This window comes from Macaca nemestrina, chromosome 7, assembly GCF_043159975.1.
Source record: "Macaca nemestrina isolate mMacNem1 chromosome 7, mMacNem.hap1, whole genome shotgun sequence".
NCBI lineage: Eukaryota > Metazoa > Chordata > Mammalia > Primates > Cercopithecidae > Macaca > Macaca nemestrina.
In genome coordinates, this window is record NC_092131.1 from 1,205,403 (window position 1) to 1,224,410 (window position 19,008).

A 19,008-nucleotide genomic window follows, 5' to 3' on the forward strand; every position below is an offset into this window, starting at 1 on the left:
AAGAATTACTTCTCCAAGTATATCTGCCCAGCAACTGCTTGTTCAACCTCACACTGATGTCACCTCTATTACTGATCCTTCTAGTCCGGGATAATTGTCTCAAAACAGCTGATGTAACCCTCCTCATTTTTCCTTATTTCTTTATCTTCCTTTACCAACCTGAATGCACCCATACATATTTCCATTGCAGTGCACATCCTAGAATAAATATTATCACATTTTAGAGTCTCTTTCTGCCTGTTATTCAGGGTTGACAAGCTACAGGTGGACATGCCACATTTCTGTGAGACGTAGAGGATGACAGATTTTGGAGATGGCTGGGAATATCCAATGTCCAGAAGATCATCCATCAGTAAGTGCAGGCTGGAAGTCCCAGAGAGAGGCGAAGCTGCCGAATTACCATGGCATTTAATTGTATCCAGTACTGCTCTGATGGAATCAGGCCCACTCATTTTATCATTGACAATCTACCTGACCTAGAATCAACTGATGACAGTTTTCTAACATATATTAAGTAAAATCAGAAATATATATATATATATACACACATATATATGACCATTTCTGGCTAATTTTTGTATTTTTAGTGGAGATGGGGTTTCACCATGTTGGTCAGGCTAGTCTCAAACTTCTGACCTCAGATGATCCACCCAACTCAGCCTTTCAGAGTGCTGGGATTACAGGTGTGAGCAACCGTGCCCGGCTAACACCGCATATATTAATTTTGGATTGAATAACTACAAAGTCTACCCTAACCAAGTGTACCACAAAACTTTCCATTACCCAGAGGCAAGAATCTATGTTCGTAATTTTTTAAGGTGTAAAACTGACCATTTTACAATCGGACGATTATGATTTTGCTAATGAGTTGTAGAAGTTGCATGTATATTGTGGATATTAACACTTTTTCAGATGCATGACTTGAAATTATATTCTCCCATTCTGTCTGTTGGAATTTTTTCCACGCTTGGCCAGCATCTTTTTGTTGTGATGTAGTTTCACTTGTTCAATTCTGCTTTTGTTGTCTGTAACTTTAATTTGAAATACAGGAAATCATTCTTAATATTATTTTCTGGGTGGGGAAATTTTACAATTTCAAGGTATACATTTAACCATATATCCCATTTAGAGTTGATTTTTTGTGTTTATCGTAAACTAAAATTCTTAATTCTTTGCATGTGTAGATCCAGTTTTTCTAACACCCTCTTAGGGAGAGACTTTGATTTATCCATTGTGTATTGTTGGTTTTCAGGCTGAAAATCAGTTCGCCATCTATAAATCGGTTTATTTCAGAGCTCTTTCTATATATTATTGCCAATACAATCCTATTTTTATTTATGTATCAAAATGTGCATATCTCTAAATTTCAACATGTTGTTCAGAACCTGTGCATGCCACAGCTGTGTATATCAGTGCACTCTTGGCCTGGCGAAGCCCTCACAGACCCTCTTCCTCACCTGTGCTGTCTCTGAATTTCCCATCACAACCAGTGCTTCCTGCTGGAGTGGGATCCATCAGCTCCCCAGGGAAGGGACTGGAGCAAATCAGGTGCACAGGTCATGAGGGGAGTGCACAATCCAACCCACTCCTCAAGAGTCCAGTCACCATCTCCAGATCCACATCCAAAAAACAGTTTTTCCTACAGCTGAGCTACCTGAGCAACGAGTCCACAACCATGATTTTTATAGAAAAGTCACAGCGAGGGAAAGACGTTGTGAGCCCAGACACAAACCTCCCTGCCGGGAAGCTCAGGAGCAGCACGAGGCACTGAGGACACCAGGGGGCGCTCAGGACACATCAAGGCAGGTGGAAGAGGGAAAAGGTGCAGGAGATGAGGTTTGGCATCACCATCATATTTCACCACTGGACACCCGCCACTATGTTTATTCTCATGTATGTGATTCTCTGTATTATTAGAAAATGGCATTTATATAAATATATAACCATATGTAGGTGCATCAAGTCGTCCTCTCCATCCTCTGTGGACCTTTTCCAAAAAGAATCTGAGTCCCTGTTTGAGTACCTCATAAGTTATGGTCAATTATGTAGGATCTCTTTCTCTTCTTTCTCTCTTCTTTCCTCCTCTCTCACTCACAAAATCACTCTCACACACAGAATTCTACAACTTCAGTCACGTGATGTGTTGAAGATAATTGGTTAAAGGGCAACTTTTCCAGTTTAGCTCCTGTTCATATTGCTGTAAGAATAAGAACGTTGTTTCTCAGCTGCGTATTTCTCTACGATGAGTATCAGGTTTTAAATAATACCCAGACACTGAAATCAATCCAAATATCAATCAGCAGCTTAATCAGTAAACAAATTGTGGTAAATTCATTCACTGGAGAAACACTCACTGTTGCAATAAGGTACAGCTGGATACACTAAACAGCCAGGGTGAATTCACAAGTACGTATGATGAGTAAAATAAGACAAATGAATAAAAGTACATACATACAAGTCCTCTTTTATAAATTCTATAAAATGAAAAGTAATCTAAAGTTACATAAAGAAAACCAGTAGCTGACTCTAGGCGTGGTGTGAGAAGGGAAAGTGTAGGACCCAGAAATTGTAGGAAAATGAGGAAATTTTGAGCATAGTTGATTTTTTCTATGTTGAGAAAAGTAATGGTTATGTCACTATTTGTCAAATTGTACACATCACAGGATAGGTATTATTTGTTAATTTCACCTCATTAAAATATTACAAATTTAAACACGTATAATTTGGTGTAAAATGAGGTAGACAGAGATGAATAAAATATATGATAGATAAAAAAAGAAAATAATAGAACGTTGGTTTAAGGACTTCACTCATAAACTGAAGAAATTTTAAATTTATCAACACAGAATTAAAGATTTAGTTAAATACATATATGAAATCAAAGACTCCTGAATATACACATTAATAAACCCTAAGCCTAACTCTATCTTTAGGGAAACACTAGAATACAACAAAATAATGTCATGATTTCATGACGTAACAGGGGTTAATCAAACCACACCAGGCATGTCCAGCTCTGTCCTGGGGTTGGTTCAGGGAACAGGTGTGTCCTGTGGTTAGGAGCTATGGCACCAAGCTCTCCGCATTTGTTCTAGTTGACACCATAAAAAGACCAAGAGATCTCAACTAAACTGTAGTGTGGATGTCACATCTGTGGGTGCCGCACACTCCCCCATGTGAATACAGAAAGGTTAATTACCTCTGGAGGTGTCTGCTGAGAGTAGAGCTGATATCTCAGGAATGTCCAAAATGGCTTGATCGAGCAAGAAAGGAGACTGGCTCAGGGTTGCTCTAGTGGTTTGGTGGTGGAGGCAGAGTGAGGGTTCTCACTCACAGAAAGGAGTTTGTGGGGTTTCAACCTCCAGATGGCATCAAATGAGGGAGTTCCTGTGATTCCTAACAAGATTCACCTTGTGTTGGAAAGAAAGGAGGTGACAGAGGAATGAGCATTAAGTTATCAACAGTCAGACATCAAAACAATAGTGTGATGACTTATTCTATGTAGCAACTATAAAAATCGTGAATAAAAAGATCAGTGTCCAATATGGGTGGACAATAAGCAAGTCTACAAAAAAATGTGAAGTCTGCTTATAAGAATAAGCAAATAATAATTAAAAGTAGGACTGAAATGAGGAGAAAGGGGTGAAAGGCATGGGGCAGGGGATTAGACATGGGTCCTGTTCCAATGTCTTGTGTGGAGTCATTTCACCATCTAAGATCATGCGCTTATTCTGAATGTCTTAGGTCTGCTCCAAAACATCACAAGCACCAGAGGATTCCTGAGGATGTTCATTTTAATATCTTCTATTTGAGTAGCCTTACAATTGTGTAAAATTCTTAGTTATTGTTATTATAATTAGAGAATAGGGTCTCACTCTATCACACAGGTTGGAGTGCAGTGGCACAATCATAGCTGACTGTAACCTTGAACTCCTGGCTCACATAATCCTTCTGCCTCAACCTCCAGAGTAGCTAGGACTAGATGGATGCACCATCACACACAGCTTATTTTTTTTAATCTTTCATTGAAATGGGGTCTCTCTATGTTGCCCAGGCTGGTCTCAAACACATGGTCTCATGTGATTCCCCTGGTTTTGCTTCTCAAACTGCTGGAATTATAGGCATGAGTCACCATATCTGGACTGAACTGATTCTGTAGTTGCAACATATCAACCCAAGAACTGACTCCCTGAATTTTTTTTTCTGCAGTGTTTTGGTTAATCGCGCCTGAAAAGATTTATCCCAATATGTTCCAACAGCAGAATTTTTTCAGATGTTTCTTCCAATAGACATAATTTCTTGGTTGAAGATCGCAAAATACAGTTAAAAGATGATATAAAAAGGCAACCTTAAAATTTTGGTGGTTGGAGTGAGTATAAAAATTGCTTTCAGTATTGTGTAACACACACCTCCTGCAGTAGGACGATAGTGAGCAATGAATGTAAAATTTCTAAATGTATGCATCTTCCAGCTCCTGAGTCATAGGGCAATAATGGATGTGTCCTGAGGGCGGGACCAGAATGTCTTAGTGTCAGAGGGATAACTCTTGGCCAAGAAATTTTCCATAATTTTTAAAGTTTTTATATATTTTTATTTAAAGATGCCATTTTTCAACATATCCAGAATATTGCTCATAGGACTGATTTCTGTATGATATGAACAACGGCAATGCCTTCTATGTTTAGATAATATTAAAACCAGGTTAACACGCACTGTTTCCTGTAATGATGCACCAGAACATTATTCGAGTTTCCATATTAGTTTTTTTTTCCTCTTTGTTCCCATTTGGTTTCACATTTATATGTCAGGTCTCTAGAATGTATGATTTTATGTAAAACTGTTGTTTCTTGCTGCACATTTTGATAGGGTTTCCAGAAGATTTTAAAACCTCTGCTTGCGGCACATTTTAAAATTCTGCACTGCAGTAGAACATCTGTATTTAATCCCAGTCTTCTGTTAATTGACAAGGTCTAGTAAGTGCAGTAACTTCTGCCTTCTTGGATGATTTTACATCAGGTAGAGGAATATATCATAAATGAATGTACTAGTAATATAAATTATTAGTTAATAACCACCACTTTTATTAGGCATTAGTCATCAAGAAATAATGCTAAATCAAGGGTCTCAATGGGAATGTTACTTAAGGCATATACAAAATATTTTGTGAATCTAGACAAAATAGATGTGAACACACACTTAGTATCCAGCCATGTCTCCTGTCTATCACATTATTAACCACACAGTAACTGTCTTCACTTGGGACTTATTCTAATTTTCAAATTCATTACTTATTTATGTTAATACTTCTAAGTTATGATGTGCGACCATTTTAGTAGAGAGTGAAGAAAGACAACCTAGGCTGACTAAACAATGAGGAAAATCACAACCTGATGAAACAGGAAGCCTGGAAGTGAGTGGCTCCAGGATTGAATAATTTGACAGCTCATCTTCCCAGGCAGTTTCTTTTCTCAATTTTCCACACTGATACATCCAGAAAGTCAGCTTCTACCCCCAGGGGACTCCCATCATACAGTGACATGGTGACAACATTCCCAAGAGTCACACACATATATTAAATATTGTCTGGAATTGGGGATGAGACATTTCTGCAATTCTCCTCTGAAGGACCAGGAACACCTCAACTGACCACTTCCTCTGCCTCCATGACTAGAACTGCACCACATGCCCACATGGACCCTCATCCCTGATGGGGATAATAAGACACCATTGATGAGGTTGACTGTTTTATCATATAAATTACTAAAGACTGATATAAAGGTTTCAAAAACGAATTGAAGTCTGCCCTACTATGTCCACCAGAGACTACAGATCCTCCAATGATACCTTGTCTTTTCTGCTTGACTTTGTCTCTTCACCTTGTTCTGTCCTCCAGAGAATCTCTTTCAGCTCCCTCAGGCGCATTCAAGTGTTTTATTTAACTGACAATTTCTAAATTGGTGAAAGACATTAGACTAAAGGGTCCATATTCCTAGGTCCACATTCCTTGGTCCATATTCCTAGGAAGGCATAGTGACCCTGGGTCTGTGTATAACCTTGTGAGTGTTCCTGACCATCTTCCAGATGAGATGCTGGTCTGTGTGTTCTTGCCCTTCCCCTGGGGTAGAGTCCTCCTGTTTTCCCCAGGTGTTTGCTCCCGCAGCTCCAGTGTTCTCCATCAGTGTCATCACCTTGCAGATCTGCTGCCCTGCCCTGCAGACTAAGGCTCTGATTCCATAAGAAAGACAGGCGAGCTGCTTCTCAATAGATCTTTGGCGTTACCATCTCAATTCCTGAGGCATTGAACAAGTGCACCTAGGATTCTGGTTTCAGTGACTTGCCCCTGCAGGGTAAATTCTTAGTTCTTTTGTGGGAATAAGGAAAATGGGTCTGAATACATTTCAGAAGTGTGGGCTCTTGTTATTTCCTAGACAGACACTTGGGGAAAGAAAGATTTTTGTGACTGTCCCCTTTCTTGGGGAAAGGGATTCAAGAGGATAGAATAGTTCTTGAGCATATGATCCCTTACAATTTCACACTACAACATGCTTACCACACACAATTTCTAGCAATCCAATATATATATATGTGTATATATATGTGTGTGTGTGTGTATATATACATATATATTTCTCTTGTAATAGGTTATATGTCATATTCCAGACTCTGCCATAGAAATATATAATTTCAAATCCTGTCTTTGTTACGCTCTACAAGAACTTGCTTCTCCTTAAACTCCAGATTTGTTGTTTGCTTGAAACTTTAAATATTGAAAGTGTTAAATAAAATTTTCAAAATTCCCTCTTCTCTGTTTATCTGTTATTATTGATGCAGTTGTTAAAACAAGAAAAATATATTCCTTTTCTATGTACATTTCCAGGCTTAATAGCAGATCTTTAGTAAAACCTAGAAAAATTTAAAAAATCAAATATTGTTCAGCTGCTTAATAGAAAAACAAATTACGGTAAATTTGTCTGCTAGAATACTACCCCATATTTATAATAAAAAAGTCTGTTATACCAAACTGACAGGTAAAGCATCTAATTATTTATGTTAAGTAAAGTAAGCTAAATAAATAAGAATATATACTATGTTATTTCATTTATATACATTCTGATAAATTCAAATGAGTCTGCAGCAATGTAAAGATCAGTCGTTGCCAGGGAAATGGGTAGAAGAAAGAAAGAAAGGGAAAAGGATAAAGAATATAGAAGAACAAAAGGAAATATTGAGAATTCTCTTGTCCACCTTGATAATGATGATGGCTCCATCATGTTTATCAACTGTACAATATAAATATGCAAAAGATTATTATATGTAAACTAAAACTTATAAAACTTATTACAAGCAAACAAATGGATACTTAGACAAGAAAGGAATGATAGAAAGATACAAAAAGTGTGTAATAAATTTCAAAAATGACTAAGAATTTATCTGCCTATATCCTAGTTCTCACCATATTTTAGGTGAATGCTAGAATGCAGCAAAAATCACACAAGTTCTCACTACAGAAATTGGGCTTCACAACCATCCTAGGCATCCCCAGCTCTGTCCTAGAGTCGGTTCAGGGAGTAACTGGGGCCAGTGATGAGGAGCACAGGCCCAGATACCGGGGCTTGCCCATCCAGACATGAGCTCTTAGATACATCCTTAGCCCATTTTCTATGTGTGGTTTACTTTCATATCTGTACATAGAGAAACACTGTGACAAAACATAATTTACACATACATGTAAAAATAAAATAGAGTGATCAGTTCAAAGTGTTTATCACAGCATAATTTTATAAGACAGCATATTTTCCAAATACCATCATTGTCATCAAACCTCTGCAAGGCACAGTCATCTTATCTGGGTCCTGTCCTCTCCTCAGGCGTCCCACCCTATAGCTTCCTATATAGCAGGACACATGCAAATAGGGTCCTCCCTCTGCTGATGAAAACCAGCCCAGCCCTGACTCTGCAGCTCTGGGAGAGGAGCCCCAGCCTGGGATTGCCAGGAGTTTCCACTTGGTGACCAGCACTGAACACAGAAAACCAGTCATGGAGTTGGGGCTGAGCTGGGTTTTCCTTGTTGCTCTTTTAAAAGGTGGAGAACTAGAGATACTGAGTGTGAGGGGACATGAGTGAGAGAAACAGTGGATATGTGTGGCTGTTTCTAATCACGATGTCTTTGTGTTTGCAGGTGTCCAGTGTGAGGTGCAGCTGGTGGAGTCTGGGGGAGGCTTGGTCCAGCCTGGGGGGTCCCTGAGGCTCTCCTGTGCAGCCTCTGGATTCACCTTCAGTAACGTCTGGATGAACTGGGTCCGCCAGGCTCCAGGGAAGGGGCTAGAGTGGGTTGCCCGTATTAAAAGCAAAGCTGATGGTGGAACAGCAGATTACGCCGCGTCTGTGAAAGGCAGATTCACCATCTCAAGAGACGATTCAAAGAACACACTGTATCTGCAAATGAACAGCCTGAAAACCGAGGACACGGCCGTGTATTACTGCACCACAGACACAGTGAGGCGAGGTCAGTGTGAGCCCAGACACAAACCCCCCTGCAGGGGTGTGCGGGGCCACCAGGGGGCGCGCGGGACCCACTAAGGACAGGAAAGGTCCCAGGAGCAAGTGTTCGGGGAGGTTTCCTTTCTCCTCAGCTGGAAAAGTCAGGATTGTATTTGCAGAACTCTGGAGCATTCTAGGCTGTGATATTGTATTACTCGTATTTATTATGAATTTATTATCAATAGTATTTAATAACTATTAAAATTCTGTATATAAGTATTTTTAAGTATACACTTTCAAGAAATAAACATTCCTAATTATTTGCAATGATTCCTTTAGAGTTTTATTAACATGTGTTGACATCAGCAACTACATAACTATAGGGACATAAATCTATGGCCATAGAAATATGTACCCGCCAGGCGCGGTGGCTCATGCCTGTAATCCCAGGTTTTTGGGAGGCCGAGGCAGATGAATTACTTGAGGTTATGAGTTCGAGTCCAGCCTGGCCAACATGGCAAAAGCCCCTCTCTACTAAAAATACAAACAGTATCCGGGTGTGGTAGCACACACCCGTAATCACAGCTACCCGGGAGGCTGAGGTAGAAGAATTGCTTGAACCCAATAGACGGAGGTTTCAGTGAGTCGAGATTGTGCCACTGTATTCCAGCCTGGGCAACAGGGCAATACACCATCTTACAAAAAAAAAAAAAGAAAAAGAGAGAAAGATGTATAAATACACAGACCTATGCATATATGCTAGGCATTCATATTAAACATTAAAATAAAATAATTCCAAACATATATCCTGAAGAATCAAACTTAATGATGGACTAAGTGTAAATTATTAGAGTAATTTCTTTTTTTTTTTTTTTTTTTTTTGAGACAGAGTTTTGCTCTGTCGCCCAGGCTGGAGTGCAGTGGCGCGATCTCGGCTCACTGCAAGCTCCGCCTCCCAGGTTCACGCCATTCTCCTGCCTCAGCCTCCCGAGTAGCTGGGACTACAGGCGCCCACAACCGCGCCCGGCTAATTTTTTGTATTTTTAGTAGAGACGGGGTTTCACTGTGGTCTCGATCTCCTGACCTTGTGATCCGCCCGCCTCGGCCTCCCAAAGTGCTGGGATTACAGGCGTGAGCCACCGCGCCCGGCTATTAGAGTTATTTCTAATTGATTTCAGTTGTTTTTATTTGTTTACATGAATTGATTTCTAGTTGTTCATTTAAAAGTAGTGTATTGATCATTTCAAAAGAGCTCAGAGTAAATTTCAAATGTCAATAAATGATAAGAATTTGAGGTGTTTAATGACAGTTATCTTAATTCTTAATTATCATAGTTATTTCATATTACATTCACAAATCATAACATTGCTTCTTACCTTGTAAATACAAACAACCATAATTTATGAATTTAAAATAAATTTTATTTTAACTTTTTAAATTTATCCCAGATTATTATCTTTTCTTGTCTTCCAGATCTCATTGGATCATCTCAAGGGCCCACCCACACCCCTGTCTCCTGAAGGCTTCTGGGAGTGGCTGAGGGATGCGCAGAAGCAGGATCCCCGTGTGAGTCCACATGACCTGGAGCCTCCCTCTCCTTGGATTAGGCCATCTCCTCGGGATCACAGGGCTCTCCATTATCCTCACCTCGCTGTTTTTTCTTTGTTTGTTTGTTTGTTTGTTTGTTTTTTGAGACGGAGTCTCGCTCTGTCGCCCAGGCTGGAGTGCAGTGGCCGGATCTCAGCTCACTGCAAGCTCCGCCTCCCAGGTTTATGCCATTCTCCTGCCTCAGCCTCCCGAGTAGCTGGGACTACAGGCGCCCGCCACCTCGCCCGGCTAGTTTTTTGTATTTTTTAGTAGAGATGGTGTTTCACCGTGCTAGCCAGGATGGTCTCGATCTCCTGACCTCGTGATCCGCCCGTCTCGGCCTCCCAAAGTGCTGGGATTACAGGCGTGAGCCACCGCGCCCGGCCGTCACCTCGCTGTTGTACCAAACAAGCAACATCACGCTTCACACACACTTTGTTTTTATTTTCCAAAATGACATGAAGGCAATAAATTTAACAGTAAGTTGATCAGAAGCTAATAGGTGGAGGCTTTTTCCATATGCCAGGCTTCTTCTCAGGACTTTCCATGTGTTAGGTATTTTCCATTTCTTTATGAGACGAGATACTAACATATCCACATTGGAGATTCTCCTTCTAAGTAGGCTCTGGGTCACTCACTCCTTTTATAGTAATCACCAGACAAGTCCCATAGAGAAGGAGTTGGAAAATCCCGGGGTGAACCAAGATCGCATGGAGCCCTGTAGTGTTTAATAATGTCATGGAGTTAAAGCCAGTGAGAAACAGCTTTAGTTGTGCACGGTGACTGAATTTGCACATTACTCTAGCAAAGCGTCCTTCACATGACAAATACGAAGGTCAATTATTGGATTAATATGAATGGCATCACAGTAGGAAAACTGATGTCAAAACCTGACACCCTTTAAATTAAATTCTGTCTTATACAAGGTGGGGACGGATTGACACCCAAGTGAATGTTGCTCTTCAGGGCCCGGCACTTGGAAGAGCCCCTCTAGGGCACAGTGAAAGCCCCTATAAACGTGGCTGAAATCACCACATTCAATGAGTTTTGTAGAATAATTGCTGAAGAAGTCAGCTGGAAGTGCCCTGAAATCTCACACCTTCTGCATAGAGAACTCCAAAATAATTGTTATGCGCTTGAAAAACACGAACATGGAATTAGCACTAATGAGTTGTGACGATGAAACAGCTCTCTTCCAAGTTGCGGGTCTCTCTTTCTCTCCTGCCAGCAAAGTCAACATGATTGCTTTCTTGTCTTAGACAAAGGAGTTACAATAGCTCCTTCTCTTCTGAGTCACAGGCTTGTGAAGTCTCTCCCCAACAGCTGGATTGTCAACTACAATATTTCCTAAAAATAAATAAAATACTTCATGAAACTAAATTCAAGGGGAACAAAATCAGTTTGTTTCCTTCATAATTTTTGTTTAAAGTGCTAACTAGTAAAGAAAGACTATTATATTTTATAAATTTGTATCTATAATTAATTATTGAAGGAGAAATCATTTATAGGGCCATTACATTGTCTTAAATAACACACGTAGTGTTTTAAAGATCAAATTCCCTCCAAATGCAGAAATACATACTATGAAAGCTCCAGAGAAGAGATGCCCCCCAAGGGTCGTGGCAGTCTCAGGAAAGCCTGAAATCAGTCTCTCCCCTGTTGCTAGGACAGGGCTCCAAACATGCAAATTACCCTTCAATCTCTTGGGTAAAATTTCACTCTCATCATGTGGGAGCTGATGAATCTCTTCTCAGACAAGACAGAAAATCTCTGGAGAAGGCAGAGCTGTGGTCTCAAAGAAAATGAGATGGCCTGTCTTCTCCTGTGCATGTTGACAGCTACCCAAGGTGAGTGTTTCAGATATCACATCTAGGTCTTTGAAATATTTGTGACTGCAGGTGACTGACAGAAACTGATTGTCCTTGTCCCTAGGTATCCTGTCTCAGGTGCAGTTGCAGGAGTTGGGTCCTGGACTGGTGAAGCCCTCTCAGACCCTCTTCCTCCTCTGCCTTGTCTCTGGTTTCTCCATAACAACCAGTGGCACCTACTGGCATTGGATTCAAAAGCCACTGGGAAAAGGGCTGTAGTGGCTGGGAGAAATAGGTTATTCTAGAGTCACCAGATACAACCCATCCTTCTGGAGCCACAGCAGCATCTCCTGTGACACATTGAAAACACCGTTATTCCTCCAGCTGAGCTCTGTGACCTCGGAGGACACAGCTCTGTGTTACTGTGTGAGAGGCACATTGAGGGAACATCAGTGTGAGCCCAGACACAAACCTCCCTGAAGGATAGTGGAGGACACCAGAAACACTCAGGACACACCACGAATGGGGCCTAGACCCAGGGGAAGGTACATGTGGTGACATTTTTTAAGGTATTGTTTTTTTAAATTACTATGTAGAAAAAAATATATACTTATTTTAGGGTATACATTAATCATGTCTCCATGACACTGCTTGAGGGATAGACACACAGATCAATGGAAAAGAATATGAGTGACTTTGGACAAGAACAGAAACTGTAAAACTTCTAAATATAGGGGACAAGCTGTAAGACAGTGGACTGAGCAACAATTTTCTGGATATTATTGCCCAAACATAGGCAACAAAAGCAAAGATAGGCAAATGGAATTGCATCAGACTACGAACTTCTGCAGATCAAAGAAAATAATTAACAGAATGAAGAAACAATCCACAGGTTTGGCAAAAAATTTACAAAATTAGGCATCTGATAAGGGGAATGTATCCAAAATATATAAGAGAGCCAAACCACTTCATAACAACAACAACAACAAAAATGACAACAACAAGTGACCTTTTTAAAAATAACCAAAAGATTTGAATATACATTTTTCAGAAGAGTAAATACAATTAGAAAACAGATACATAAAGAAGCTAAACATGACTAATAATTAGAGAAATTTAAATTTAATCCACAATTAAGTATCACCTCATAGATGTTAGAATGACTATCTTCAAAGAGATGAAAAATGACAAGTATCTTTGAGGAAGATGTGAAGAAAAGAGAATTTTTGCACACTGTTAGTGAAAATGCAAATTATAAGGTGATTATAAAAAACATATAAAATCCTTTCAAAAAATAGAAATAGATCTATGATAGTATCCAGCAATGCCACTACTGACCATGTATTTTTTAAAAAATGAAATCGGCATGTCAATGATATATCCACACATCCATATTCCTTGCAGCATTATTTACAATAGTAATAATATGGAAACATCTTAAATTCCCATCACTGGGTGAATGAATAAAGACAACAAGTATATACACATTGGAGTGATGTTCATCCTTTAAAAAAAAGGAAATTCTGCATTTGTGACAACATGCATGAATCTAATGGACCTTAATCTGAGTGCAACAAACCAGACACAGGAATACAATAATTCCTAAGTTGACTGTAGTGTATCAAATTGTAAAATCATAGAAATAGGGGGTAGAATGTTGGTTACAAGATACTGGAGGGATGGACTGGGAAAGGGGAAGTTTTGATCAAAGTGTAAAATTTTCCAACTGGACAGAAGGAGTAAGCTATGCACAGACTAACAACAATACCCACAAGGTATTATATAGTTCAGAATTGCTAAAAATGTAGATATTAAAGTTTTTCCCACTGAGAAATGATAAAATTTTGAGGTGTTGGACATGTTAGGTAGCTTGACTTACCCATTCCAAAATGTACACCTGTAGCAAACTACATATCATATTCCATAAACATACAATAAATATTAGTCATTTATCATTAAATAATTTTTATATTTAAATAATTGTATTAAGAAAATGAAGAGAACAGAGTACAATTGCAAGAATATAGTTTATACTTACGTGTCTTATCATGAATTTGCAAAATAATATAGAAAGAACTTTTAACATTCAATAAAAAGACAATTCAACAAAAAGTGGTTTAAAAAAACAGTTGTATCATCACAGAAGATTCAGAAATGATACATAAGCATATAAAGAGTTTCATTCTCTTAAAATTAGAATTCCATATGACAAGCAATTCCTCCTGATCTGCCTGGGTGGGAGGCACAATAAAGAACGCTAATAGTGATTTACTGAGCTTTATAGCTGTGTGTTCATCTGTGCTCGCTCAGAGGAAGGAATGGAAAAGAAGAAGGAAAAAGCAAAGGATGTAAACGGGAAAAGAAAGGGGAAAGGAAAGGGAAGAAGGAAGGAAGGAAGGAAGGAAGGAAGGAAGGAAGGAAGGAAGGAAGGAAGGAAGGAAGGAAGGAAGGAAGGAAGGAAGGAAAGAAGGCAGGCAGGCAGGCATTGGAAGTCATTTTATTGTGTGCAGAGGCAAGCCTCCGACTCTTCCACGTCCATTTCTACTCCAGTCCAATCAAAGTCCAATGAATATATTTTCTAAGTTAAAGAATTTTAAGCTTTTTAAGTATTGCTAAAAAAACGACTCAGCTGTTTAAATTTTGTCAAATTACTTCAATTAATGAAGTCAGTCTAGTTTTGGGGGTCTATCAAGGCCATCAGCAAAAATAACACATGAAGATATGACATTAAGACATATGAAAACTTTCTGAAAGCTCCATAATTCAAATCCGCATTCCCATTTTTTCCAAGCCCAGATCATCAAATACAGACCCAGAGCGAACGGGCCTTGCTCCTGGACATGGACAGAGCCCAGGACACCCGGCCACATGGACCTGGGCATCCGGGGGTGGAGCGGCCTCTGTCCTGCAGGGGGCGACATAGGCCCTCTGAGCCCAGGGGCGGCCCAGAGGCCGCGCACAGGAAGGCGGGGAAGGGACTTCCGATCAAAGCCAGGGGCTGCTTCTCCCTGCCAGGTGAAAATAATCGTCTTCCAACCACTGAGACCTCCTCACTCGCTTGACTTTGTGGGACAAGTGACCTCTTTGTGGCCCACACTTGCAAAGCAGATTGAAAAGCATGGGCCTGGAGCAGAACCCAAGTGTGGGGTTGGCCACATGACGCCTCCTCGTTTGTTGATTTCATCTTCTCTCACAGCCTATCACTCAAAGGACTCTGTGAATTAAGTGGTTGTCTCATGTGAAGGACAATTCTCCAGGTGGCCTTGAGCACCCCAGTTCTCCTTCCTCTTCAATGTAGTTCTCAAAAATAACCGTAGAATGTTCTGGAAATGCAGCATCCTGAGATAGGGAGGAACTGCCTGGAAAAGCCCAGGCCTTGCTTCTGTTCTTCCCAAAGGATGAACCATCTTGAGTTAGGGAGAAACTGCCAGGGACATCCCAATCTTTGTTCTTTTCTCTTCTGGAAGCAGGATGTCCTACAGAGCTTTATCAAAGGGGGTCACTTAGTCCGTGGAGGTACACCACAGGGTGGTCTCCTGTCAGGGCCCTCGACTGTGACACAAGTGGGGCACAGGCTGACAAGGCTCCATTCACTGTAGGGAGATGTCTTGAGCCTTGGGAGACCAGCTCACAACAGATCCCAGGCTTCTGTTGTCCCATGCTGCCTTCCTATAAGTAAGAATCCAATTAATGTAACGTGCTGCATAAGAGTGTGTTCTCCCTTGCTGAACTCAGACACATTGGTCAATTTTTAATGGTGAGCCTGCTTTGTACCATGGCTTACAATATGCATGTGTAACTAGTCTGTCTCCCCCGTCAAATGACATTACTCCACATCAAATCTAGCTCAGGTGCCTTATACAGAACATTCTCAATTACCCTCTTCATTCGTAAAATTGACTCCATTAATTTCAATTATCTATATGCTATGCTCACCTAATATGGTGTCTCATGGTTTTAAACAGATTATGTTTAAATCAACTAAAATAACAATCATAAAAAATATATTTTGAAGTCAGGTAATGTGTGTCTTCATATATCTATGTATGCTTAGGATACCTTTGGCTATTTTGGGTATTCTGTGTATATGTCTATATATAAACACGTATATATGTGTATATATATGTGTATATACATTCATATATATCCATATACATACATATATATGGATTTTCTTTTTATTTCTGTGGAGAACATCATTGTAGTATTCATGAGAATTGCATTGATTCTGTAGATTGCTTTGTCTGCATGGACATTTTAACATGGTTGATTCTTCCAGAACACTAACCAGGAATATTTTTCCACTTTGTGTCCACTTTAATTTATTAATCAATGTTTTATACATTTTATGGTAAAGTTTTTTTTACATTGATGATCACACATTATATGCCTGTATAAAAACATCACATACATCTCAGAAATAGAAATATATACAACTATCATGAGGGCATAATAATAGAAACGTGTGTGTGTGTGTGTGAATACATATATAGCTAATTTATTTAAAGTCAGACACATACTTTTTATTGCTTGGAAGGTCTTGTGTCTAGACTATACAAAAAACCTGTAAAAAATCATCTTAAATAATACTAAAAACAGAATTATAAAGTAATTGAAAATCTTAACAAACACTTCCCCAAAGTAAATGCATAACTGAAAAACAAAAATCTGAAAAGATGTCCAATGTCAATAGTCATAATTAATACAATTGCCAAATAAAAGAGCAATTATGATGTATTTAAACAGGTAAGTAGGTCCTCAAAATGTGCTATACTCCTACAATTAACACTATTCAGCCATAAAAACAAAGTGGCAATTAATTCAGGAATAACTACTTATTTTTTGTTAGGTTAAAGCAGATGGGCAAAAGTGACTATGTACTGTATAATTCCATTCATGAGACCTTCAAGAAAAGGTAAAGTTAAAGTGATAAAAATAGATTAGTGGTTGGTAGGACTTTTAGAGAAAGAGAATAATTTGACTTTGGAAAGCTCAGGGGATTTCATTTAGAGTAGTACAAACTCTGACATTGTGACATGGCTAATTTCTTAGTATGTTTGTTCTGAATTAACAACATAAGTTTCAACCAATTCATGGTGATTTTATATGTTCTGCTTGCTGAAGGAGATGTGTTCATTTTGTAAAACACTGCTAAGATGCAGCTGAGAGGCTGTTGAAATGGGCACTGAGCAAATTTATTAACTAAATGTACAAGAACAAATTATTTAGCAATTGGTGATTGAGTGGAGTCAGGCATTTCCTTGAGATTGGGTGTAGGGATGTTATTCTGTAAGTTCACGATGTTAAGGTTGCAATGCTCCCTGGTGAGAGACCACTAATTTTTCATGAATTTACTGAAATACAGGTAGGGGCAGAAGAAGGGTCTTAGTCACACTTCTGAGCTTTCCTGAACAGACAAACGTTCCAGAAAACAAAGTTGATGTGATGTCCTCACAGGGACCACAGCCTCTCAGAGGTAACCTTGTCCTGGAGTTCCACCATGTCCTGGGAAAACAGGAACACATCTGTCTCCGATTCCTTGTTCTGCACTTCCCCTGGGAATGACTTCCTTATTGGAGTGTCTTCTGTTTAAGGAATAAAAGTTCCAGTTCCTGGTGTCAGGGCCCAGATGAACCTAATGGATCCAGCCCAGGGGAAAGAATAACCTCCCAGAACATGACCTCTATTAGATGTAACTGGCTCTCAACTGGTGTACTTTCTGAATGGCCATTTTCTCAGAAGAAAATTAAAATTGTTGAGAATTTCTCATAAGGGTTCTGCTGTGTCATTCTTCATTGTCCTTGCATGTTCGGTTATGTCTATCCAGATTCCACTTATATGTAGACAGATTAGAGTTCTGCTTCCAGTAACAGGTGAAAGATTATGTCTGAGAAAACTTTGGGACTTTGCTCAACCATGTCAAAATCTTGAAAGTCACTGCCCCCATTTTTACAAGAAACATCCACACAATCTGAACATGGATTATTTTTTGAATTCACCAAGTGTATTAGTCCATTTTCACGTGTCTGATAAAGAAATAATTGAGACTCTGCAATTTACAAAAGTAAAAGTTTTAATTGATTAACAGTTCCACCTGGCTGGGGAGGCCTCACAATCGTGGTGGAAGGCAAGGAGGAGAAAGTCACATTTTACATGGATGGCAGCAGGCAAAGAGAGCTTGTGCAGGCAAAGTCCCATAATTTTGAAGCCATCAGATTTCACGAAACTATTCCAATTAAGAGAAATTGTCCAAAATGAAGGGGCTAAAGGCAAACATGCAACTCCAAATTTCAGCAAGGCAGTAAAATCTGAAAGCTCCAAAATAATCTCCCTTGATGCTTTGTTTCACATCTAGGTCATGCTGATGCACGAGGTGGGTTCCCATGGTCTTGGGCAGCTCCACCCCTGTGACTTTGCAGGGTATAGCCTTCCTCCTGGCTGTTTTCACAGGCTGGCATTGAAAATCTGTGGGTTTTCCAGGTGCATGGTGCAATCTGTAAGTGAACCTACCATTCTAGGGTCTCGGGAATGGTGGCCATCTTCTCACAGTGCCACTAGGCAGAGCCCCAGGTGGAACTCTGTATGGGGGCTTCAACCCCACATTTCCCTTCTGCACTCCCTTAGCAGATGTTCTCCATGAGTGCCTGACCCTGCAGCAAACTTCTGCCTGGATATCCAGACATTTTAATGCATCTGCTAAAATGTAGGTGGAGGCTCCCACACCGGGATTCTTGACTTCTGTACACCCACAAGCTCAACACCAAGTGGCAGTTGCCTAGGCTTCGGGCTGGAATGCTCTGAAGCCATGGCCTGAGCTATACCTTGGCCTCATTGAGTCACAGCTGGAGCAGCTAGGATGCAGGGCTACTACATGTGAAGCACAGGACTGGATGGAGGTTGGTTGCCCTCTTTGGCAGTGACTGACATCTGGAAGGACATTCTCCATCACATCTGGGGAATGCATATAATGGTATGTGGATATGGATGCCTCCACATCTATGCTACCATGAAGTCACCAGGCAGAGAAGCTAGCCTGCATTCAGCTCCTCCAGGATGTCTCCCCACAGAAAATGTGGCCCACTGGCTACATAAGAGGATAGGACATTGGTGACAGGATATCCTTTGAAACATA

The 19,008-nt window shown here is 40.0% G+C and overlaps 1 long non-coding RNA gene across 1 annotated transcript; it reads left to right on the forward strand.

Annotated features, from left to right (window-relative positions):
- Positions 1–16,681: 16,681 nt before the first annotated feature.
- Positions 16,682–17,591, forward strand: LOC105489893 (uncharacterized). The gene is made up of 3 exons (XR_011625317.1): positions 16,682–16,791; positions 17,242–17,352; positions 17,471–17,591. It is a non-coding gene; the product is annotated as an uncharacterized lncRNA (long non-coding RNA).
- Positions 17,592–19,008: the final 1,417 nt, after the last annotated feature.